The following is a 27,838-nucleotide window of genomic DNA, read 5'->3' on the forward strand; positions in this document are numbered from 1 at the left end:
GCCTTTTATGTCTTTACTAATGAGAGGATCACATACTTTCTGTAATGTAGGCAACGGGTCAGGGAACTTTTTCTATAAAGGGTCAGAGAGCAAACATTTTAGGCTTTGTGGGCCACACTGTCCCTATCACAATAGACAATTTGTCCATGAATGGTCTTGGCTGTGTTCCAATAACACTTTATTTACAAAAACAGGAGGATGAGCCAGAGTTTGCCATTGAGCTGTAGTTTGCAGACCTCCGATTTAGATGCAAGAATAGAAACACTGCATGTCATGTGACAAATTAGGTCGGTTCTAGTTAGCCATATATGGTCAGCATAATTCTGTGATGGATTTTGGAACGAGAGGCAGTGAGTTCCAGGAGTAGTGAGTTACTACACCCCATTTCCTCTCTGGCTTCTCCTTCTACTGCTCAACCCCTTAGTTACTCCATTCAGCCACACTAGCCTTCCTGTTACTCAGACAACCAGGAAAGCTATATATAATCTCAGAGTCTAATCTTGTTTTTACCTCTGTCCGAAATACTCTTCTCCTAGCTCAAGGGAAGAATCACAGTGCTCTGAGCTGAAAGAGCCATGGTAGAGTCGCAGTACTTGAATGAAAATCAAGAGTAGAACAGACACGGGTCTTCACTAAATTGATTTCCCTGATTTGGGGGAAAAATCATGTAGATAAATACATTGGATTGGGTCTAAAGTGTGTGAATTATTGTCTCACATCAATGCCCATCAGAAGTTGGGAGTAGACTGAGAGTAGACCCTAAATAACTGGGTGGATAGGGTGACTTGTTCAGCACATGTCAGCCAGCGTCTCTCCTTGGCCAACACCACGCATGCACAATGGGCTCGTGATGGAGGTAGCCACGGCGGCTGCCGGCAAGCCCACTGATACGGGTTCCCTACCACAAAGCTGATACGGCTACTGCTGCTGCAGGTGATCATTCCTGCCATCACCAGAGGCCGTGCTGAGGACGACCTACCACTTAGTTACAAGTTGATTACTTTAGACTCATTCCACAAGTGTCAGCAGGGGTCCTCAGCAGGACCCGTGTAAAAGTTTGCTTTCCTTATTCACCTAAGTGCCCAAGATAGTACCACTAACCGGAGGGTTAAAGTTATACTGACAGGGGATTCTGTATTGTAAAACGTCGGGCAAAGAAAACAATTTCATGGTGAATGGTATAAAAATGGACTCAAGCCATTCCATACTAAATATCACAACACTCAAAAAAGGGTGGCCCGGGAAAATGTTGCAATAGCCTTTTAAAAATGAAGCTAAGCTCAAACTTGAAGATAATATTCATGGGGTTGGGTACTGTCCTTGGAGATGCAGAATGTAACTTGACTCCATGGTCATTTAACCAATAAGACAGAGTATATGAGTCTAGGAGGCAAAGGATAACAAATAGGGTGTCCCTATTCCCCCTACTCACAGTGGCCCAGGGCTTAGTTTTCAAGAGCTGCTCAATGGGCAGTGCTCAATAAGGGTATTTCTTGGAAATGTGAAAAGTTTGAGTAACCATTGAGTTAAACCTTTCTTAAAGGTTATTTGGAAACATGAAGGTAAATACTAGTAAATTAAAAAAAAAAACACCTAGAAAATGTGAAAGAGTTTGCATCTATGTGGTAGAACTGGGGATATGTAAACTCCCTAAATATCAATATCATGAAAGGAAAGATATACAAACCTTTCAGACAATATGCAAGCCTATGGAAAGAGTATCAAGAGAATAATAAGATCTGCCATTCTAAGTCTTTCTTTTGGCCAAATGCAACCTATAATCTGAGGCTGTGGGCCGCTCGCCATTCCTCAGTTTCAAGCGCTTGCACCTGGATAGATACAGGTTACATATAAAGATGAAAGTATGGGGCACCTGGGTGGCTCAGTCGTTAAGCGTCTGCCTTTGGCTCTGGGCGTTCATGGGGTTGAGCCCTGCATCAGGCTCCCTGCTCCACTGGGAGCCTGCTTCTTCCTCTCCCACGCCCTCTGTTTGTGTTCCTTCTCTCGCTGGCTGCCTCTCTCTGTCAAATAAATAAATAAAATCTTAAAAAATAAATAAATAAAAGTAATGGAGATGTAGCTATTCCAATCCCACTATGGAGAGAAGAGTCTTTTCTGTTGTGGTTTTTACCAGCATATCAATGATCTTTGCCAGCAAATCTTCCTTAGTATTAGGTAATTAAATTTACATTTGCCACAGTGGAGAGAAATGCTTTTGACCTCTTCACAGTAAAAGGATTCTGGCCTGTAATGGAGTAGAACCCTTAATTAGACTCCAACAAAGGATATTATAAATTTGTTTATATAGATTTTAAAGGAAAAAAGAAATAGAGAACCACTATTGTGGCTTGCTGACTTCTTGTTAGATTGTATAATTACCAATGATCCTTTCACAGAATTTTATGTAATTTATTTAAACTTCTCTAAGACTAAAGAGACCACAGAGTATATGAACTCTTACCATTTTAATACTGGTGTCTTTATGTGAAGAAATAAGGCTGAAACTTTGTAATTATAGGGTAAAGCATTTTTTTCTTGTGTTTTGTATTACAGTGTATGCCAAAACCGATGTATAGAGCCAAATATTTCTTGGAGAAAAGAATTTTGTCCTAATTCAGAGGACAGAAATTCTAATAAAAATGACACTCATTTAATTGCTGGAAATGCTAAAACTCATACATGTGGAGAGGAACAACTTGGCTTTTTCATGGAACGGAATTCCCAGTATGCTGCATACTTTTGTGTTTTTATTAGTTATTTTATTTTTATTGCTTTTTGAATTAATTTTCTCTTTCTCCCAGGTATTCACCTGGTATCCCAGCTAGGGAGTTCAATAAGAATAAATACAAGCCTGAGGCCAAAATGAACTTGGGGAAACTACATAAATGCTGGCAGGCCTTCGTTTCTTATGAAAGCTAATCGCCTAAAATGATTAAGTAAACCACCTCTAAGCAGAAAAAAAATGGTGATTGGAATGTCAAATGTAAAATGCTATTACAGAAACAGCAAATGTAATCCTAGTTTAGTGCCAGTGTACCATATCTCAGTTTCAAAAGGTTTTCTTCTCTGGAAAAAAAAAAAAAAGTAAGCATTTTAGATATATTAAGGAACCAAATCTCCAATAACTGGTGACTTAGCAATGTCAAGGTTCAAGGTTAATAATGAGTAGTTATTTCCTTTTCTCTATGTACCTTTCAGGAGCTAAACGATTTTTTTCTTTTAAAATTTTATTTATTTATTCGACAGAAAGAGAGAGAGAGCCAGAGAGCATGAGCAGGGGGAACGGCAGAGGGAGAAGGAGAAGAGATGCAGGGCTCGATCCCAGGACCTTGGGATCATGACCCAAGCTTAACCGACTGAGCCACCCATGCATCCCTAGCTAAATGATTTTTCTATTTTCATTGGTGAGGTAGGTGAAAGAAGCATTAGATGCAAGGTCAGCAAAATAGAGCTAAAGCACACTTGTCTAAAATGACCCCCCCCAAAAAAAACCGCAAAACCCCCCTCACACCTAAAAGCATTGTTGACCATATGATACTTACAAAATGGTTTAATACAAATTTGCATTCTGTTCTGGTTGTTTCATGACTCTCTGCTTTCAGAAAATGAGTATTTCTCTTTGTCACTAAAAAAAAAAAAAAAGAAAAGAAAAAGGTTTATTTTTATATAGGAACATTGGATCATTTTTTTCATGTGAGTCTTAGAATTTCGCTTCATCAATTTTGATCTGACAGAAACTAAAATTTGACCCTCCACAGCAAAGCAGAATAATTAAGTCTAATGTTGAATCCAAAAGATTTTTTTTTTTTTGCTTTTGAGTGTTAAGAAGGTATATGAATTTGAAAAAAGAGAAGTATGCTAAGGAGTTCAAGATTGTCTTAACCAATCACTCTAAAGTATCCCTTCAATTCAGTTCCCACTTTGTTGTCCACCAATGTATTTCTTCATGGCATTCATTCTCCTGCATAATAGAGAACTAACACTGCTGAAAGAGGAAGCCAGGGATGGCTGTTATGTCAAGATGAAGTTCGCTTCCAAAGAATAATAAAATTTCACTTGCAGATTTTTATTTACTTGTTTATTTTTAAATATTATGTTTATACGTACAAGAAGGCAGTTTCTCCCAAGAATTGTCTGCCACCTTGTCTAGTTCTAGATCAGTGTTAGTGGTTTTGGACTGAATTTGAGAGATAATATATTTTTTAAATTCCCAGTTATAAAAATAATTTAAAAAATTAAATTCCCAGTTATAGCTGGCAAAATCACATAAAATACCAGGATTTTTACTGGTTAGTGATTTAGGTCATCTCTTTTTCTTCTTTCCTCCCTCCCTCCACTTCTCCCCCTCTATCTCTCCTCCCTTCTCTTTCTCCTTCCTTCCTTCCCTCCTTCCTCCTGTCTTTTCTTTCTTTTTTCTTTTCTTTCCTTTCTTTTTTCCTTTCTTTCCTTCCTTCCTTCCTTCCTTCCTTCCTTCCTTCCTTCCTTCATTTCTTTTCTTTCTTTCTTTCTTTCTTTCTTTCTTTCTTTCTTTCTTCTCTTGGAAAACTATAATCAAACAATAAATCAGCAAAATCTGAAGGCTGTGTCTGAAAAACAAAGTGTAGGCCGGCAAACAAATATTTTGTGATATTGAGTTGGCTTTGGAGTATGAAAAGATAGATATGAATTGATTAATTGGTATTAATAGCAAAACAATCATGTCATTACACATAGTTGTGTTACAGTAACCTAAAATAAATTAAGCATTTATGATTTTTTATATCTTTGGATGTAAAACCACAGGAAGAAACAAAGACACATTCTTAAATAACATTTACCCATCACTTTTTACAATATCCCAGTATTAAACTCCTCAAGTAAAGATTGATAGTAAATGTTATCTGTATGTCAGTTCCTGTCATCATTGGTAGTAAAATAAGTTATTTGGATGTATTATACATGCTTGAATGGTTTGTTACCTGACTAAATTCTACTCCTTATAACATTAAATGACACCTTCATACAATAATTAAAATAATAAATTTTTAAAAGCTAGTCTAATAAGAATTTTTCTCATTTTTTCTTTTATAGGAAGAGTACTTAGTCTGTATTCTTAGCAGACGTGTTTTGCTTTTACTTTTTATTACTCTTTATAACATCACAAATAGCCTCCATATTGTGCATTTATGTGAAAAAACTACACTTTTTGTGTAATTTTGAGTGAGCCATACACTTCCCTTGGAGTGTGAAAACGAACTTCTCTCCCCCCTTAGAGAACATTGTAATATTCAGCTTTAATAGCCTCCCCCTAGAGTAAAGGAAATCCTTTTTATTTCTCACTATAAAAGAAAGAATGTGTCTATGTCAAGACCTCTTTAATAACCGGGACTTGTTCTTACTGTCTTTATAGGAACCAGGGTCAAGGGTTCACAAGGTTTTATAACACCATGTTTTCTCCCAGGTACGGAAATCATGAAAAGGTATCCTGAGATTAAAATCCACGGTATATGTATTTTTAAGGTAGGTTTGAAAATATCTCATCTTTTCCCCATCAATCAGAGCTAATATGGAAATTTATATCAATTTTATTTATACTACATGACTTGTATGAATTCTACTCCAAGAAAAAAATATCACCTTTCATTTTACTTTCCTTTTGAAAACGCACATGTACCTTCCAAAACATACCTATTATCCAAAGCAACCATTGAAAAATTTGTAGAATCAGGGATTAAAATTGAGACAAAATGCATGTGAGTTCAAGTAATGAAAACTTAAGTAATAGTTAAATTATTTGCCAGAAGTGCCTGGGAGTTTCAGTCGGTTGAGCATCTGACTCTTGAGTTCAGCTCAGGTCATGATCTCAGGGTCATGAGATTGAGCCCCACAAAGGGCTCTGCGTTTGGTGCAGAGTCTCCTTGTCCCTCTCCCTTCCCCTATCTCCCTCCCCCCACTCACACATGCAGGCTCTCTCTCTCTCAAATAAATGAATTAAATCTTTTTTAAAAAATCAATAAATTATTTGCTAATTGAACATTACATTTCTTTCCAACTTACTCATGCAGTATATAAATTGACTTCAATTAGGTCTTCCAAACTTGTAAGAGTTACCTATGTTCTAAAAACTAATCTGATGGTCTTGTTCAGCATAAGTTCAAGAGACAACAGAAGTAGCCAGGCACACTTGGAGCAAGGGAAGATCAGCCAACGTTTGACCTGTTGCCAGAAGATGCTTGTACATGAAGGGTGTTAGCAAACATAGTGCCTAAAATGCCCCTACGGAAGGATGTTAAGATGCTAAGGAAAAGTTTTAAATTTTTTTGGTTGGAAATCCCAAGTATGTGGATCTGGGCGTACATACTCCAATGGCCCTAGCCCCTGGAGGGATGGGCTGTTCTTATTTGAAATCAGGTCAGAGTAATTGGAGAGGGACTTTAACTTTTACTACTAATATGCTTAGTTAAAGTCTCTGGTTATTCCCACAGATTTTTAAGAGTAGAGTTAACAAATAGCACAGCAAGAATGCAGACATGGTCGGCCAAGTTGTTTAATGGGGTTCCCAGGTAGACCTTCTGCTTGTCTACCCCAATTTTGGGTTTTGTTCTTAAACAAGACAACAATAAGGTAAGGGAAAAACATTTTCCCCTCTTTGTGTTTAAAGAGGTTGATGGTCTCAAAAGCTTTGGAGTATGACAATAATAGATTTCAGTAGTGAATTTGATAGCCATACATCTTGCCCACTCACACAAACTCCCTTAACCGCTAGTCTTCATGTGGGGCCCCTTTAACTTATCCATATCTAGATTCTTTGTGCTCAAATGGCCTTCATCAATTCTCTACTTTTTGTGACAAATTATACAACAGAACACTGTGCTGGGCTATTCTTGGCAATCCTTCAAGTTAAATAAATTCCTAAAATGTTTCGTAAATCCTATTTCTCTGTTATTTCAGACTTCTTGTTTTAAAGTGATAAATTTATAATAATACTATTCATTTTATTGTAATATATTATATGCCACAGATAGTGCATTATAAAATGTACTATATAATTTTTATTTTTTTATTTTTAAAAATATTTATTTATTTATTTGACAGAGAAAGAGAGAGAGAGAGAGAGCAAACACAAGCAGGAAGCAGGAGAGGGAGAAGCAGGTTCCCCACTGAGCAGAGAGCCCGATGTGGGGCTCAATCCCAGGACTCTGGGATCATGACCTGAACTGAAGGCAGACGTTCAACTGATTGAACTACCCAGGTGCCCAGAAATGTACTATATAATTTTTAATAAAATAATTGTTGCTGCCATTTATTGAATAAATATAAATATGTATATATACACATATATATGTACATAAGTATGCATAAATATATACCACGTGCTCTTAATGACAAGGTAGGTATACTTTCATTAAGCCTTGGAAAAGCTTTATAGAGAAGCCGTTGCCTGGAAGCAGTGCTTCATGTGTAAGGAACGTTTACAGCTCTGATGGATCCAGTTATGAAGTCTGGTCTTTCTCCTAAAGGACTTATTCCCCCCACTATTGGGAATGCTGCTAGCAGAAAAGCTCTCAGCTGTCAGGTCTCTCAAGAAATTGTCTTCAGGTAAAGAGTACTCTCCTGTCCAAAATCACTCCCCTTCTGGGGACTGGACCCTATGCACTGAGTGGGATGGTGCGGTGCTATGACAGCTTAGACGCCCTTGTTCCAGATATAAAAACTCCAAAGGGCCTTTCCAGCTTCTGAGTTCCATGTGAGATTGCCTGAGGCTCTTGTTCTTCTCTCTGCCTGATCTTGCTTCCTTTCCTTTTCTGTCTAGTAGAGATCCAGAGACAATTCCCCAATAAACTTCCTGCAAGCTTATCTCTGACCTCAGAGCCTGCTCCTTGAGAAATCCAACTGGCAACAGTGACTATATAGTTTATTGTCCAAGCTAAGACTTTTTTTTTTTTTTTTTTTTTGGCAAGTGAAAGGGTGTGTGATCAGATGGAATGCAGGTACCACAGACATAGACTAGGATAGTCCCAAGTGAACTCAAACTTGTGGTCATTCTAGGGTTGAGGCAGCATAACCATGGGTTTAATGCCACCTTACTAGTTGTGGATGTTAGGGTAATTATTGACCTTGTTAATCTTACTTTCTTTGCGTGTAAAACCAAGATAATAATGCCCACTTCACTGGAGAATTGGAAGACTTGATTAAGATAATGTGAATAAAGCATTGGTATAAGGCTTAGGACTTAATACTTGGTAGTTCTCACCATCATTATGTCCAATTAACAGATGAAGATGTGAAGTTCAGAGAGATTAAGCAAATCCACAGTTTACACATCTCATTAAGAGGGACAACAGCCAGGATTCAAATTCAGTTTTCTGACTCTAAAACCCACCCCAATAACCAAGCTGCTAGATGATCCTTTTATACGGCCTTTTTGTCATTTTAAGAATTTATTTTTAATACCTAGTACTCCTCAATTATCTGATGTATTAAGTACTCTCTTAACCGCAAGAGACCCCCCAAAAAAAACCAACCCAAAAAACGACCAAAAAAAAAAAAAAACAACCACAACCAGTCCCCAAAGCACAAAAAGCTCAAACAAACTTAATCAAAAAAAGAATTTGTGCACTCATACACTAGAAAAGCTCAGGAGGAGTTCTGTGTTCAAGCCTGGCTGCTCCCATGTCCTTGAAAGGTATCGTGAGAATTTTATATCCCTTCTTCTATATATGGGCTGCTTTTCTCAGTGCTGGCTTTATTTTCAGTCACACTTTTCCACATGTTTGGAAAGATGGCTATTAGCAGCTCCAGGCCAGTGTAGCATGTAATTCCAGAGTTGAGAAAAGCAAAACCCTTTTTTTTTTCCCACCATCCACACTAATCCCCTTTTTTGGTCCTTTTGACATCAATATCCCTCAGAATTTTACACTTTCCTCCCCTTCTTTAAACCTCCAACACTTCTTCCCTTTTCTCTCTCAGATGATGGCCTGCATTTTCATTTCACTAAGAAAATTAAATCAATCAAAGGAGAATTTCCTGATGCTTCCACCACCAATCTTATCAACATATTTGCATCTGAAGTCACATCCTTTGGCTTCCTTCCTTTGAGAGTGGTTAGTTTGTCAGTGCTCCTACCAAAGACCAAACACTTTCCATCCTATTATTAGAGAACATTTTCCTAAAGATTAGTCTCTCTGGGTTCTTCCCCAGGATTTCTCTCTGTACTGAATCATTCCCATCTGCATTGGTTTCAAAGGAGGAGCGATGATTCAGATATCTCTCTTAGTGCAATAAGTGAAAGAAAAGCAATGGTTAACTTTTGCCTTAAGGATTGGTTCAGAGTATAAAAGTTCTTTTTATACTGAGTTTTATTCTATTATATTACTATCTTCAAAATATGAGTTTCCACATATGCATTTCATTGCTCCTCCATTTTTCTGCCTTTCTCCTCCTAATAAATGTACCTGATACTGTCCTATTTTCTATCCCTTCAGGTCCTCATTTTCCCTTAATGGAGAGTGAACAATAATGATAATTAAAGAATTGGGTGAAAACCAACTCCTGTGATTGTGCTAGCTGTTTAATATGTATCACTTCCTACTCAGGTTACTGGAATCTACCTACTTCAAAGATGTTGACCCCAAAAGAAGCTTATGGAATAATTCTTGAGATGATTTTAGGTAAAAGTGGTGAATCTACGACCTTGTCCAGTCAAGGTCCTAGGTAGGTTTTGTTTTTTTTGTTTTTTGTTTTGTTTTTACCAGATTTGAGGCATATTTGGTATAGAGAAGGGGAGGGAGAGATGGTTAGTCAGAGACGGTTGCTTTGGAAAGTGAATTGACTGTTTAAACTGTCTCTTGAGTACATGTGATCCTGGAGTTCAGTGGTGGTGGAGGTGGACTGTGGGTTCACATGATGCAACTTGACCTAAAGTTTATCATCTCTGAGGATAGAGAAATTATCAGTAAAGAAAGGGTTCGTTTTTTTCAAAGAGGAGAAGCCAAGCTCCCATGCCAATATTAATAAAAAATGAGGTCACATTTTACAGTTTGCAACTTATTCTTGTTGATTATCTCATCCAAATATGACACAACCTTATAAGGAAGTAATTGTTATATTTTCAAAAGGTATAGAAACTAAGGCCAAGAAAAATTAAGTAACTTTCTCAAGGTCATCCAATAAGTTAAACTTACTTTACAGGTAAGGAAAGTGGTCACGCAGCCCTAGATACATATGTTCATCATCTCATGCTGCCTATCACGGCTAGTTTCCAGAGAGAGTCCTAAATAAACCTTACCTTTCGGTCTTCACAGATGTTTGTATAGTCCTTACCCACAATGAACCAGACCTGGTACCGCATAGACAATAGAATGTGACATGCTTCCTCCTTGCTCTCTTGGAATGTGTACTCTATGAGAAGACAGCTGCCATTTAAAAAGTTCAACTACTCTGACACTCCAAGCTCTTAGGAAACTCAAACAAGCTATGAAAAAGAAAGCTCTTCCATCAGCTCTTTCAGAAATTTTACCAAAAGTGTCAGGCATGTAATTGAGGAAGCTCTCTTGGATGGTCCAGTTCAGTTGAACATTCAAATGACTCTACCCTCTGCCACTCTCTGAGTGCCAACTTAGGAGATACCTCCAGCAAGAAATACCCAGCTAAACTCAGTTCATGCATGTCAAAATATATACAATTTTTTTAAGTTATAAATTTTGGGGGAGATTTACTGCAACATTAGATCAGCAAAACCTTGTCTCTATCCAAAGCTGGGAAAGGAGCAGAAATCGAGGGACCATATAAGGTAAATATTTGGAAGACACATGGCAAATTTTGAAAAATGCTACTGAAAACATATGGGTAGATTGAAATACACAAAGCCTCCGGAGTCATAAACCCTGAGATTGAATCCTCTTCTTCACATTTTCTCACCTTGTGACTCTTGGATAAATCCCACTCAAGTTCTCCAAGTCTAAATGTGATTATCAATAAAACTATGATAAGAAAGTATGACTACCAGAGTCTCAGGTGGGAAAATTGAGTGTTTAACACTTTTTGAAAATCGCAAAATCTTGCAGATATTTACTGTTAAATGGGAAAAAACATGGAAACTGGAGAGTGTGATCCCTTGCACAAGAGGCAAATTATGTTTGAGTTAATGGAATAGAGTTTGAGCACTGGAGTCATTTCACCCTATGCTACTGGGCACCATTATGCATAAGGAATTGTGCTTAGGTCTGGCAACCTGGTGCTGAGTGAAACAGATAAAATACTGTATGGGGCTGATAGTCTAATGTTTATCAAACGAATGATTATCATTTAGGCAGCTAGTATTGACATAAAAGAATCAGTTTTTCTCTTAGTAGTTATCATAGTAATGCCGGTGGCAGGGATGCCATATGTTGTGGTGATAGTGGCAGAGGATTTCTATTTTGAGATAGTTACAGCATAATTAGTCATTCACTAATTCCTATAAGGAAGTTTGAAAATTCTATCGCACTCCGTGATTAAGGGGAAAAGGGGAAGTCAGTATCATATCGCTCTTAGAAGATAATTCCCTAGGAAAACCCTAATTTAAAAATGCCAAGATAGGGGCACCTGGGTGGTACAGTCCATTAAGCATCCAACTCTCGATTTCAACTCAGGTGATGATCTCAGGGTTTTGAGATTGAGTCCCTCTATAGGCTCCACGCTCAGTGCTGAGTCTGCTTAAGGTTGTCTCTCTCCATCTCCCTCAGCCCCTCCCCACTGTGCTCTCTCTTTCTCTCAAATAATTAAAGAAATCTTTAAAAAATGATGAAATAGGACATTTGATGGTGCTTACAGAAAAATAATGAAATAGATGTTCATCTGCAGAAACTACTTTCCTTTTGTCAAAAACACACCAGGAATTAAACATGGATATGTTTTTCATGAAAATCTTGGCTTTAAATTCTTGACCAGTGCCTGAAAGGAAAACATACATTACTAAAATGGGCTTATCAAATAAAAAATATGTACAGAATCCACTTTGGAGCATATGAGCATTGCCTTCTAGGTTTAGAATATGCAATTTCAGAAATCATACCCTAGAAAAGACTTGAAACTAGTATGGCGTGAGGTAGCCAAAGCAAACGCCATCACTTAAATGCTCACCAGGAACCTGTAGGTTTGAGAGAAAGAAAGGAATGCTGTTTCAACTTCATAGAATAATAGGTGGCCGCCATCGTCATTTATAGGAGATTTACATCTAAATACTTATATGCTGGAAGTCATCTCTTGAGTGTTAAACTTCAAACAGAAGATAATCACAGGAGTCAGATAATTTTAAATTATCAGGGAGTTTAGGGGAAAGACATGTATTGAAGAAAAGCAGTCAAGGATCAGAACTGTATCTAGTTACAGCTAAATTATGTTACTTAGGAAAATATCATGGCTTTATGAATATTGAAGAGCATTTCCTAAGATGTTAAGTTGGAGATTAACTCTCAACTATAAATTGGATTTAAATCATATATGTGAAAGAAATCTTATTTTTATCTTATAATTAGTCCTTACCAGCAAGGGCTAATAAAAATATTTTCATTTCTAGTGATACTAAATTCTACTGTGATATGAAAGAGATAGTGGTGGAGAAAGAGCATCTGAAAATTATTTCCTTCGTACAGGCAATGAAATAACTGGCAGAAACAATCAGAACCATTTTTTTTAAAAAACTCTAGAAATTAACCAAGTGCTTTCAAGACTCTAGACGTGTGTGTGTGTGTGTGTGTGTGTGTGTGTGTGTTGGCTTAATATTGGAAAGAATTGTGAGCTTTGTGGTGTTTTAATTTGCTCTGTTCTCATGTCCCTTTCTATAGTACTCTGGTAGACATAAAACAAAGAGCCCTCAATCATGACCACTGGCAGTCTGGCAACCACAAGTGTCATTCCCAAAGAACTGTCATTATTTGACCTGGTAGGTGGTTCAGTGGGAAACCCCACTTATAATTCTATCTTCATGTGACCGAACTTGGAGCTTACCCAGTGTGAAAAGCCTTTTCTCTGGGATACTTGTTGAAAATATTTAGAGGCAATTTTTTAACTTTATGGAAGCCCGAGGCAAGGAATAATGGTTAGAACAAATCATAAGTAGCCATAATGCTTAAAAGAGAAAGTTATAGAATGAGATGTCAACATGGGTTTTCTTTTTTTTTTTTTAAAGATTTTATTTATTTATTTGAGAGACAGAGAGAGAGAGCATGAGCAGGGGGAGGGGCAGAGTGGGAGAAAGAAGCAGACTCTGTGCTGAGCAAGGAGGCGATACGAATCTTGATCCCAGGACCTTGAGATAGTGACCTGAGCAGAAGGCAGACACTTAAGTGACTGAGCCACCCAGGTACCTTCTAAAGGGCTTTCAAAAGTTATGGGGTGTTACTGAGGATCTAAAAATCCACATACAGAGAGATGGTGGCGTACATTCTAAGCAGAGCACCTATTTTCAAGAAGATATGAGCAGGCCTACGCTCTCACCACTGGCTGACCAGGAGGCCCTGGGAAAGCAGGAAGTGAAGAGGAAGTCAGAGTTTTCAACTGCCTGGCTGGGTGTTGGAGGTGTGCCCCAATTGCATACAAAGACCCTTAGCAAAGACTGGTTGAATTATTGGATGCAGAAGGAAGGAAACAGTAAAGATTAGAGTGGAAATAAATAAAACAGAAAATAGCAAAATAAGATACAAAATCAACAGAGCCAAAAAGATGATACTTTGAAAAGATGATCTAAATTGACTATGCTTTAGCTAATATGGCCATTATAAGAAGAGTCAAGATTCAAATTACTAAAATCTGGAATGAAAGGAGGAACATCACTATCGAAATTATAGAAATAAAAATTATAAGAAAATGCTATGAGTGTTTTTATGGTAATTTAGATGAAGTGAGAATTCTTCTGGGAAATTTCATATTCCTAAAAAAAGAATGCTTCTGGGAATGTAAAGTGATGAAGGAGCTTTGAAAAGCAGCTTGGAAGTTCTAAATAAAATTAAATGTAGCATTACCATAAGAGCCAGCAATTCTGCTCCTAGGTATATACCCAAGATTTCACATTAATGTTCATATTAGTATTATTCATCATAGCTAAAAAGTGAAAATAGCTCAAATGCCCATCATCTGATGAATGTATAAGTAAAAAGTTGTATATCCATATAATGGAACATCACTAGGTAATAGAAAGGAATGAAGTACTCATTAATACACGACAGAACTCGAACAGACTTTGAAAACATGATGCTAAGTGAAAGCAGCCAGACACAAAATGCTGCATATTCCATTACCCTGTGACATGAATTGTCCAGAAGAGGCAAATCTACAGAAAGTAGATTAGTGTTTCCAGGAGCTATGGCAAGGGTGGATGGGGAGTGAATGTGAGTACTGAGTTTCTTTGGGGGATGGTGAAAATGTGCTGTGGGTAGAGAGTGGTGGTGATTGCACGCACAACCTTGCAAATATACTAAACATATTGAATTCTACACTTTCAAAATGTGAACTTGAAGGAATGTAAATTATATCTAAATAAACATAAAGGGGAAAAAGAAAGAAGTGGTTGACTCGATGTGTAATAAGCTCCCATTTGAGCAGAAATGAATCAATAAAATGAAAGCCCTTTCTCTGGTCTAGCAATCTTTATCAGTCCGGGTGCAGGAAGGAAAGAAAGGATATATTTAAATTAGGTAATTGATGATTATTTAATAAAGGGACTAATCACAAAGTTATGACAGAGTTTAGTGAAACCAAATAGGGACAACCCAGTAAACTTTGGCAAGGAAAAGTTACTCCTTGGCCTGGAAAAGTTACAGGAAGGAACATTTAACAGAACTGTTCGAGAAAGAAACTCTGCCCAGTGAGCTGCGTGACAGGAGCTGCGGCTTCTGGTAAAGCAACACACTCAGCCTACTGAAACCCACAAGGGAGAGAACTTGAGGAATAAATACCCCCTCACTCTTCCCATCCTCCATTCTGCTGCTAATGGTTCTTATGGGCAGCTTAAAGCCCATCGGAAGCCAGCGTGAAGGCTGCCTTTTGAGGCAGCCCACAAAGTCAGCTTCCCAAGGCAAAAAAATGGAGTTACAGAGAGTGAATTGAAAATATGAAGCACCCTAACCTACGGAGATGGGCTAAGGGACCAAGGCTCTTCTTTTGATCTTAGGAGTTGCATAAGATGTATTAGAAGTCTGAGTCCCAATCATGGAGGAAGGCTGCTGTAGAGAATGTCCTGCTTGCTCAGATTAGGCATGGAGATCATATTTGCTCTTTGAATTTTCATGAAAGTAGTTGAAGTTGGGATTCTACAGCCTCTGACCCCTGTTCTGAGGGGGCTCGCTCTCAGTATTGTTATTATCGACAGTATCCATTCTGTGGGTAGCTGCTTGCGTTAGGAAGGCCCCGTTTTGTATCAAGAAAGAAGAATTAAGATGGGAGAAAGTGTGCTGACGTTTTGTACCTTTGGTTGGACAACTCATCTCAAAAAGATTTTTGGGTTTCTTTTATATCTGTTTGGCTTTTAATCTGGAAATAAGACTTTAACACGGTCTTCCAACACCCCGATTTCAGACTTCTGGCCTTCTGACATTGTAACACAGTCAATATCTGTTGTTTTAAGCCACACAGTTTGTAGTGATTTGTTAAGGCCGTCCTAGGGAATTAATATACTAGATATGTGACCTTATTATTAAAAGAACCAAACTAACACACACACATTGCCCCACCTACTCTGATGCTTTCTTTGTAGCCTTCGTGATGAAGAAAGGACACAGAGAAACATAGAAATAACTGTCCTGAAGGGATCCACTCACTCATATTCTTGCTCAGGCATAGGAGAACTACCCAAGTCACAGTGAGTGGCTCAAAAAAAGATGTTTTGCAAGGGATACTAATCCCACAATCCATGGGATTCTGTTACAAATGCGAGAAAAAGCCATCCTCTGTACAGCCATCCAGCAAGACATTACTCGAGATTATGGCTTGCATGCAGGACTCAAAAAGAGAAAGTTTAGGGACACTGGGGTGACTCAGTTGGTTGAGTGTCTGGCTCTTGGTTTTGGCTCAGGCCATGACCTTAAGGTCCTGGGATCGAGCCCCATATCAGGCTCCATGCTCAGCATGGAGTCTGCTTGAGATTCTGTCTCTCCCTCTGTCCCTCCCCCTAATCTTACATGTGCTCTCTTTCTCTCTCTAAAATAAAGAAATAAATCATTTTTTTTAAAAAAAGAGAAAGTTAAGGCTTAAATAGAAAGGAAGAAGTTCATCAAGTTCTTATTAAAATCTTAAAACACAAGCTTAATGAAACCATAAATAAATGAATGAATACCCCACTGCCTCAAAAAAATTAATCAAAAGTTCTTTGTAGTACGCTCTTAATAAGAGAAGATAATAGCTGATCTGTATTTAGTCTCCTGGTAAAAGTTATCTTTGTGGCTGAATAAAACATTACCCTTTACCTAAGAAAGCGGGCGATAGCTGTTCTAGCATGCAAGTGAAATCCACATAGGCTGAAAAAGGACCACTGGGCCCTGCCTCAGCATCTGCTCTCTTACTTCTATGGCAGGACACACAGCTCTCTTGATGCCCTGCCCATTACTACAGACAATTCGTTACCCATGGAGTTAACCGATGGTGTGGTCCTTTCTCTCACACATGAAACGTTGTGAAAAGACATTTTATGTCTTTTAAGGATTAAAGCCATTAAAGCACTTTGACCGTGCAATTAATTTCCCAGGTGACATTAGTTACTTTGCTAGGTGATAACAAAACAACCAGAAAAGGCAGGAAGTGGTTTAACAAAGGAGGAACAAAGCCACCAGGAGTGGGGGGTACATATTGATGCAATACAGTCAGCATTCGCACATTGCCGTGGAAAGCATACAAAAATGGAACCCCGGGCATCCAGCCCAATGAAGGGCTATTACTAGCCATAACTAACTGAAGAACATGTTTTGGAAAACTAAATAAAACAACAAAACAATTTTTTTTTTAAAGAAAGAAAATGAGCTAAGTATCTGAACTGGAAGGACAGGCATGACGTGACATTTCTGATGATAATATTGAGGGAACTTCTCCCATTTCTTGAGACAGGCAGCTAGAATGTTTAAGGCCTGGAAATGATGGGGTTGAGTTAGACGACTACGTTAGCACTAAAACCCTCTCATTAAAATAAAGATCAGCATCTATCCTTGGTCTCCTGATGATATTTCTTTGGCACTGTATCTACATCTCAAGGTCAGAAAACTTACTTGGAATTCTCATGACTAAGCTAATCTCACTGACTTGGTCAAAGGGGTGCTTTCCAATATTCTTTTACAACACAGTCTTTTGCTACAGAATGGCTCCAAAGGTTTAATATCTTATCCTAATTCAAATCATACAGTCTGTAATTTGCTGGTATCCAAACAAACCCAGTGGGCAGGCATGCACAAAATTTGGCCACAAACACTAGTAATCACCATTTTCTCTCAAGCTTTAATAAGAAGCCTGTGGCTACAATGCCATTTGCCAATGGACAGAAGCCCTCTTATCAACCTCAGCCATGAATCTGATTTATTTAAAAAAGGAAGAAACCAGGAACTATCTGGATAAAATCCATGGCCTGCGGTATGAACCTTGACCAGCCTAGCAGAGCCACTACCCAACACTGAACCCCTGAGTAAAGGAAAAATAAAATAGACTAAATGATAAAGAAAATATGAGCAAAGAGATAGAGCGAAATCTTTTGAATACTCAAGTGTCAAGAGTTAAATGCCTTTTAGCTCTCATATATTTTTTTTCCTTGAGTAGTAGAATCATTCCTTCTACTTGGCTTTGTCCAGTAAGGATGCTTAAAGTAATTAATAGTGATGATAATGATAATAGTAATAAAATAATGGCAAACATTATAATTATTGAGCTGAGAATCTATAAGTGATACTTTATATATTAACCCTTCTGATTCTCACAAGTGAGAGCTCAGAAAGATAAATAAATGGCCTAACCCCTCAGAGCCAATAAATGATCCAATCTGATGAATCTAAATGGTTTGGCTCCTGAAGGCTCTCTTTTAACCATTACGTTCTACCACATCCCACGTAACCCATCCACACAGCAGGTGAGCATTAATTTCAGGATGCACAAATTCCAGAGTGAGCAAAATAAAACTATCACCCAATTAGCCTAGTGGTGCCAAAATGTCACTGGTCTTAATAATGCTACAACCCAGCCAATTGAGAGCAAAGCACAGAGATGAGCATTCTGGAATACGTGCCAGATGCCAGACACTGTTCTATGCATTTCAACACAGTTTATCTCATTTAATTGAAACAAATGCTAAGTTTGAAGAATAGTTAAAAGAGTAGGTGAGCAGCCTTGGCGTTTTCTTGACACTATGTATTTTGTTTGTTTGTTTCTTATATTTGTCTTTTTTCTTTATGGTCAGTAAACTATAATCTGTGTTAATTTTTAGGATGTATTCAATCACTAGTTTTTACTAATGTGCTAGGTATTGCTGTAAGAGGTAGTATTTTCTCCTCAACTATGTAATCATGTATTTTATTCTTTTTTATTTTTTAAATTTAAAAAAAATATTATTTATTTATTTATTGACAGAGAGAACAATGAGCAGGGGGTGGGGGGCAGATGGAGAGGAGAAGCAGGTTCCTGCTGAGCCTGGTGCCTGACATGGGGCTTGATCCCAGGACCCTGGGAACATGACCTGAGCTGAAGGCAGATGCTTTCCTGACTGACCCACCCAGGCACACCTGTAATAATGTATTTTAAAATATGTATACATTCATGTGCTTCAAATCCACTTAAGAAACAATTAGATTGAAACTTTATATTCTTAATAGGTTGCTCCAATAAGTATATTTTCTTAATTTCTATTTCTAATAATGTTCCTTATTTAAGATTAAGCATTTAATAGCTATTTCCTGACCCATCAGGCAAAATAAAATAATGTAATATTAATGATGCCTATTGTGTACTTGCTTTGCACCAACCTCTGCTATAAGTAAATTAAATTGATTAGTTAAATTACCCTTCACTTGACAAATTATAGTTACTATTACTATCATACTTATTTTGCAGATGATAAAAGAAAGGCAAGGAGAGTGTAAGGAAACAAAACTAATCATCAGAAGAAAATGGGATCAAGATTGAACCCTGGCAGCCTGACTTCAGAGCTGGAAAATCAACCTACACACACACACAATTGTCTTTGGATCCTCACTGAATGTGAGATTATCTGATTTACAAGAAATTTGAGAGTCACAAAGTTTCTTTCAAAGTTCTCAAAGAAAAGCTTCAAAGAGATAAGCAACACACCTGTAGCTGAAATAGAACTAAAACAAAGCACTACACACCTGCTGGCCATGTGACTAAGAGAACACTAGTTTTACAAGAACGTCCATCAGACTCATGAAAGCAAACCCTGGAACGCTCTGAGCTCATCTTGGTAAGCTCCTTGGTACATTATGGCAACAAGATAATTTTATTCAAGGATGAAGAAAGACCAGCTAGTTTAAAAATCTACCACACAACCAGGATAATTTTAAACATGTAAAACTCCGAAGTATACTTAGACTGCTGTGTATTTTCTACTATTATCAATCACGGTTTAATTCAATTTTGTTTTACATCCTAACTTAAATTATAAAGGTATAAAATTATGCAGTACCTTTATGGGCTGATCTATGTAAATTCTAACAATTTCCTTCTTAGACAATTTAGGGAAAGCTGTGTCATGCCAAAGTTCTACGCAACAGCATGATTCATTCTATGGATAATCAGTGAATAATCAGCATTCACATTTCTCTTAATCATTACAGCAAAAATGCCATAATTCCCTTTATTTGTAAGGCTTGTTTAATAATAAAAGATCAGTCTCATTCTACTTCAATGTTAAACTTTTGAAGACAGGCTGTGGAAAATGTCATTTAAAAATGTACATATTGAATTATTCCTCCACATGTAATTTCCTGACTATATCTTTTGCCAGTTTCCTGGGTGTGATGTTCAAAATTATCACACGAGTGTATACAAACTACAGATTAGGAAACGGTAAGACTTGTCCAGGTGCTAAGACACTCCATGCCAAAATTAACATTTTTTCCCACCTCAGATGTTCAGCGTCTTTACTGATGTTGTTGTTTTGTAAAGCTGCATTCTCTAAATTGTTGGTGAGAGTACACGGTCATATGACTGCTTTAGAGTCCTGAGAACCACCTGGGGATTCTCCAGTGTTAAGAAGATAAGCTTCCTAATCATTGCTCATTGTATGGGAACAAATACTTAGGCTAGCTCAAAAATTTGCTAAATATGGGGCCCCTGGGTGGCTCAGTCGTTAAGTGTCTGCCTTTGGCTCAGGGCTTGATCCCAGGGTCCTGGGATCGAGCCCCACATTGGGCTCCATGCTCTGCTGGGAGCGTGCTTCTTCCTCTCCCACTCCCTCTGCTTGTGTTCCCTCTCTCACTGGCTGTCTCTCTCTGTCAAATAAATAAATAAAATCTTTTAAAAATTTGCTAAATATTTCCATGCCTGAGATGCAAACCTAGAATTCTCCAATATTTTGGCTATTTACTTACTGTCTAAAATACAAAACTGGAACTTCTCAGTAATAGTCTATGCTGTGAAACACATAATTTTGAATTACTAATGAAGTTATTGTTATTTGACTTAGATAGAGGGACTTCTGCAAATGCCTGTATTAAACACATGCCCAAACACTTAGGTCTGGCATATACACGGTGATAAGAATGTTTTCTTTTAGCATCTACTAGAAAAGAGAATTAGATAGAGAAACACCACTCTCTACTGCCTTCCTTGGACTCATGCATGAGGTATTTACCTGAATACACCTTAGAGTAACTGCGTGCATACATGATGGACTTAGTGCAATGTGTTTGCCTTATTAGAAGTAGTATTAGAAATAATTTCAATTGTAATGCATTTGCTCTTCAATTCTATGCAATTGCTAAATGGAGATAATTAAAAGGAAAATTATAACCAAATCGATCAATCAACTACAATATAGTTTTTAGGTGAGGAAACAGTCCCAAGAGCATGAGTTTTGAAGTTGGCTCCATTTGTCAACAATATGTCTCTTTATCTTCATATTTATTATTAGTCATTAGTTTTACCTAATTTTCTGTTCTTAATACATCAAAATTACCAAATAGGAAAAGGTAAATCTGAATCAAGGGGACTCCTAAGCCTTGATTTAAATCTATATAAGTCTGCAATCTAAAATAAAGGAGAAATAAGCACATGTATCAACTTTTTTTTTTTTTTTACTTTAACTGCATTCTAGATTATGCTAAAATTGCAGTGTAAGTTAACTCTTCCTACCCCCAAATAATAACAGAACATATAAAAGTGAAATATAAAACTGTAGAAACCCATATTCAGGCTCTCAGATTAAAATTGATGTTAAAAATTATCAATATTGTGAGATTCTAATAGAAAAGAATGTTAAGTAAATTCAAATTCAAGATACCCCTTGTATTGTCATAATATGACAACAAACTTTTCCTCTGAAGATAGGTCAAATTTAAAAAATAAATGTAAACAAGACCAAGCATCATCTAGAAGCCAGTTTCTTTGTTTTCTTAGCACTGTGGGCAACTTTTATAAGCATGAGGAAATTGGATTTACTGAAAATGTAATTTTGATGAAATGCTATTGAAGTATAATATTCTGTGAAATCCCAAGTTACACTAGAAGAAGCTAAATGACAAGTACTAGGTTATTATGAGACAAATTCTATTTTATATTTGATTTCCCCCCTAAATTGTGGGATAGTGACTATTTTGGTGTTTTCTGTAATGGGTAAATCAAATTATTCAGCTTTTAAATCCAGATCTTAGCCCAGTGACTTACTGAAACCTGGCTTTACTACAAAAAAATTGTGTTCCTCCTTAGCCTCTGAAGAGCAGCAACATTTAAAATTAATACCATGCAAATATCTCTACTCTTCCAAATTTTCTTCTGTTTTCTCAACTTGTTTGTAAACTCCTGGGTCATTTTGTGACTTATACAACTCCTATCCTTCTGCATCACCTCTATGTTGCTAAATTATAGTCATTTCTTAACAAGGATTTGTAGATTCATTGGTAGATTTATCAGCTGTAAAATTAACAAGAAGCCCAAAGCCGATGCACTATTAAAAGGAGTATGGATTAAGAAAATTGCCTTTCTTGGAAATTTAAGGAGGGTTTTGGGCTTCGTTTTCCTGATATGTAGATTCAAGTATACTTCTCATTTCTAAGAAAACCAGCTTCACTTGGGAAACATCTTAGATCTTAACATTACCACTTTTAAATATTTATTTAGAATCTTAAGAAGATCGCACAGGAGATTGAATACAGATTACTAAAGAGATTGTGCCCTATTCTTTGGATGAGTGCTTTTAATTTTCCCCTTTCTGATTTATGGAGACATAATGACATAGAGCACTGTACAGATTTCAGGTGTATAGCACAATGACTGGGCTCACACATGTTGTGAAACAGTTTCCACAATCAGTGTAGTGAACATTCTTCATCTCATGTAGAAACACAAAGATATGAGTAGTTTTAAAATCCTAGTGGGCACAAGTCACTTGGATTTTTTGTGCAAAGTGCAGATATTCAACTTGATTCCAGGCCCAGAGACTCTAATTCAATAGGTATAGAACGTGAACTGGGAATCTGCAGTTTAAATATACTCTAATTGCATCTTAAATACACTTTAGATATAGGTAATTTCCCTACTTGAGACATGTTGCTTGAGGTGTTTATAATCTATGAAAAAAACTATTCATGTGCTTAGGTAATTCAAAGAAAATTATATGAATGAGATACATGTTCAGTAACCTGTCAACCTCTGGTCATTTTTTCTTCCTTTGTTCAACTTGATTCTTTAGTGCATTTGTTTATAACTTTCATGCAAGCTCAGACGTCTTCATCAATCCACATAAAATGTGCTTTGCAAGGACCTTTTCAAATTCCTTCTTCAAATATTTCCGAGCTGGATGAATCAGTTCTCTCTCCTGTGTAGTGCTTGATTTGAATCACTCATGACATGAATTTATACTATGATTTATGAAGATTTCCTTATTTCATTTTTTATTTCCTCTTCATTAACTATTTTCCTAGGAAAAAAGAATAACATTTTCCCCCCCACACACACAACAAATGTAAACGGCTTCAACATGATAGCCCTGAAATAAGTTTTACTTTAATGTTATACATATAAATAAGAAATCTATGGAGATATAAATTAATCTTAAAAATAGCAAAATTTATGCTTTCTCAAACCCTTTTCTTTTTGAACACATTGAAAACTCAGTTTTTAAAATCTGTAGCTATTTATCCCAACAAAATTTTTAGACTGCCTATTTTTATTTTTTATTTATTTTTAATTTTTAAAACCGCTTATTTTTATTTTTAAAATTTTAGTCAATCATTTGTTTCACATTCATGTAGTTGTCATAGGAAGTGGAGGTAGGCTGGAAGATAGAATTATAGGAATCAGAACATCATCAAATGATTTGATTTATTGTTCAGAAAATTTATACTTGGTTGTCATGTATTCAAATGACTAGAAAAAAGGGTAGTAAATGAGTCATATGCATTTACAATTATTATTTAATCTCAAAATGAGTGTTCAGAAACATGGACACTATAAGGCATTGAATAAAGCATTTTACCTCTTGCTTCTCTATTAAAACTTACTGACAGCAAAAACAAAACTAGAAAAAGAAAAGATAACATCTTCAGAGAAAGAATTATAACCCCAAAACCACAAACTGTGGAGCAACCTTGACAAATATTGTGATATCTTAACTAAAACAAGGAGGATCCGAGTGCTTTCACATTCATTTTTTTAAAAGATTTTATTTATTTATTTGAGAGAGAGAGAGAGAGCATGGGAAGAGGGAGGGGCAGAAGGAGAGGGAAAAGCCAACTCCCTGCTGAGCCTGATGTAGGGCTTGATCCCAGGTCCTTGGGATCATGACCTGAGCTGAAGGCAGATGTTTAATCAACTGAACCACCCAGGAACCACATGCTTTCACATTCATAATCCATGTATCTTCAGAATGAACACTTTGCCAAATGTCATTATCTCTATTCTGGGAAGTGTAACTCAAAAATCTTTTTCTTAGAATGATAACATCTTATGGAATGGTTTGGTAACGGTGAAAGAAGGAAAGCCATTGTAGAGTAACTCAGTGTTGTGTAACCATAAGGTGGAAGGAAATTGAAATTGAAGGAGAATCCAGGCTGATGTACCATTTTTATTTCAGATACACTGGGCTCTAAGAAGAAGGAAACTCACTGAGGTAAAGAGAAGTAAAAGGAAGAGGAAAAGCATTAACTCACAGTTGATAGTGCAAATATCCTATAGCCCCAGGAAATAAATCTGAGTCACAATATCTCTGGAAAAGTGAATGCTAATAGTAGGCATTTGTCCTGTGTAGAAAAATTAGTGAGATAGTATTCCATAACAGAAACCTAGATAAAAGATGATATAAACTGCACCACCCTTCCCTGAAGTATTCCTTAGGTAATACCTAAATCTATTCTAACAAAAGAAGTCCTTGACTTACAAGGGAAAACCCATAAAGCTAGCTGGAGATTTCTCAACAGAAACTTGGCAAGCCAGAAGGGAGTGGCATGATATATTCAAAGTATTGACTGGGAAAAACCTTCAGCCAACAATACTCTACCCAGTATGCGTATCATTCAGAATAGAAGGAGAGATAAAGAGTTTCCCAGACAAACAAAAACTAAAGGAGTTCATGACCACTAAACCAACACTGCAAGAAATATTAAAGGGGACTCTTTGAGTTAAAAGGAGACACCAAAAGTGACAAGGACAAGAAAGGATCAGAGAAAATCTCCAGAAACAATAACAAAACAAGTAATAAAATGACAATGAATACATATCTATCAGTAATTACTTTGACTGTAAATGGATTAAACACTCCAATTAAAAGACATAGCATGCCAGAATGGATTTAAAAAAAAAGACCCATTTATACGCTGTCTCATTTTAGACTGATAGACAACTTCGGATTGAAAGTGAGGGGGTGGAGAAACATTTATGATGCAAATGGATGTCAAAAGAAAGCTGGAATAGTAATACTTATATTGGGCAAACTAGACTTTCAAACAAAGACTGTAAAAAGAGACAAAGAAGGGTATTATATAATCACAAAGGGCACAATCCAACAAGAAGATATAACAATTGTAAATATTTATTCACCCAACATGGTAGTGTGTGTGTGTGTGTGTATATATATATATATATATATATATATATATATATAGAAACATAAAGGAACTAATTAATAATAACACAAAAATAGTAGGGGACTTTCACACCCCACTTACATCAATGGACAGGTCATCTAAACAGAAAATAAACAAGGAAACAATGGTTTTGAAAGACACACTGGACAGGTGGACTTAGCAGATATATTTAGAACACTCCATCCTAAAACAGCAGAATACACATTCTGTTCTAATGCACATGGAACATTCTCCAGAACAGATCACATTTTAGGTCACAAAACAGGCCCCAACAAATACAAAAAGATTGAAATCATACCATGCACCTTTTCTGACCACAATGCTATGAAACTAGAAGTCAACCACAAGGAAAAATCTGGAAAGACCATAAATACATGGAGGCTAAAAACATGCTACTAAACAATGGATCAACCAGGAAATCAAAGAAGAAATTTAAAAATACATGGAAACAAATGAAAATGAAAACACATGGTCCAAAACCTTTGGGATGTAGCAAAAGTAGTCCTAAAAGGGAAGTAGAGAGCAATACAAGTTTCTTTCAAGAGGTAAGAAAAACCTCAAATAAACAATCTAACCTTACACTTAATGGGGCTATAAAAAGAAAAACAAGTGAAGCCTAAAGCCAATAGAAGGAAGGAAATAATAAAGATTAGAACAGAAATAAATGATATAGAAACCAAAAAAGCAATAGAACAGTTCAATGAAACCAGGAGCTGGTTCTTTAAAAAGATCAATAAAATTGATACACCTCCAGCCAGACTTATCAAAAAGAAAAGTGAAAGGATCCAAGTAAATAAAATCACAAATGAGAGAGGTGAAATAACAACTAACACCACAGAAATGCAGTTATAAGAGCATATTATCAAAAACTATACGCTAACAAATTGGACAACCTAGAAGAAATGGATAAATTCCTATAAACATATGAACTACCAAAACTGAAACAAGAAGAAACAGAAAACCTGAATAGACTGATAACTAGAAAAGAAATGGAATCAATAATAAAAAAATTTCCAACAAACTAAAGTCCAGGGCCAGATGGCTTCACAGGTGAATTCTACAGAACATTTAAAGAAGAGTTAATACCTATTCTTCTCAAACTATTCCAAAAAATAGAAAAGGGAGGAAAACTTTCAAATTCATTCTAAGAGCCCAGCATTATCCTGATATAAAAACCAGATAAAGACTCTACTATAAAAGAGAACTACAGGTCAATATTTCTGATGAAAATGGATGCAAAAATTCTCAATAAAATATTAGCAAACTAAATCCAACAATTCATTAAGTAAATCATTCACCACAATCAAGTGGAAATTATTCCTGTGTTGCAAGGCGTGGTCCAGAATTCGCAAATCAATCAACGTGATACAACATTAATAAAAGAAAGGACATGAATCACTTCAATAGATGCAGAAAAAAACATTTGACAAAATACCACAACCATTCATGATTAAAAAAAAAAAAAAACCCTCAACAAAGTAGGATTAGAGGAAACAAACATACCTCAACATAATCAAAGACATATATGAAAAACCCACAGCTAATATCATCCTCAAAGGGGAAAAACTGGGAGACTTTTCCCCATTTTCCTGAGAGTTAGGACAGACACAACAATGTCCACTCTCACCACTGTTATTTAACATAGTATTGGAAGTCCTAGCCACAGCAATCAGATAATAAAAAGAAAAAAAAAGGCATTCAATTTGGTAATGAAGAAGTAAAATTTTCACTATTTGTAGATGATATGATGATATGATACTCTATATAGAAAACCCAAAAGACTCCACCAAAAAAAAAAAAAATGCTAGAACTGATATACAAATTTAGTAAAGTTACAGGATACAAAATCAATGTACAGAAACCTATTGTATTTTTATACACCAATAATGAAGAAACAGAAAGAAAATTAAGGAATCAATCCCATCTACAATTGCAACAAAAACAATAAGATACCTGAGTCACATCATCGGCTATTGCTTCCTGCTCCTTGCTGCCTCCGTGGACTCTCTGGAATCCTTCCAAACCAGCAGATGATGAGATATTGTTCATCTACAGCCTCTACAAACAAGCAACTGTGGGTGACCTAAAGACAGAGATGCCTGGGCTGTTGGATCTCAGAGGCAAGGCCAAGTGGGATGCCTGGAATCAGCTGAAAGGGACTTCCAAGGAAGATGCCGAAAGCTTACATCAACAAAATAGAAGGGCTATAGAAAAAATATGGGATATAAGGGACTGGATTTGACTGCCAGCGGTGCATTTCATCTAAACTGATATAACGCCTCGTTTTCTTAGTACTGTGGATGACACGAAATCATGCAAATAACCTGTTAACTTAGGTCCTGAAGACTCTACAGGACATCGCTCTAACAGAGTAGGGGCTGACCTGGTTACTGACCTGCACTGAATAGTTCTTATCCATAGATCAATTAACAGTCCATGTTACTTGAAACTACAACAACAACAACAAATAATATACCTAGGAATAAGCCTAACCAAAGAGTTGAAAGACCTCTACTGTGCAAATTATAAAACACTGATGAAAGAAATTGAAGGCAACACAAAGAAATGGGAAAACATTCCATTCTCACAGATTG

At 36.7% G+C, this 27,838-nt stretch overlaps 1 pseudogene; it reads left to right on the forward strand.

Moving 5' to 3' along the window:
- Nucleotides 1–27,472, forward strand: part of LOC105238469 — a 98,798-nt pseudogene extending 71,326 nt beyond the window's left edge.
- The last annotated feature ends 366 nt before the right edge of the window (nt 27,473–27,838 follow it).

Source organism: Ailuropoda melanoleuca, chromosome 1 (assembly GCF_002007445.2).
Source record: "Ailuropoda melanoleuca isolate Jingjing chromosome 1, ASM200744v2, whole genome shotgun sequence".
In the NCBI taxonomy this organism is placed as follows: domain Eukaryota; kingdom Metazoa; phylum Chordata; class Mammalia; order Carnivora; family Ursidae; genus Ailuropoda; species Ailuropoda melanoleuca.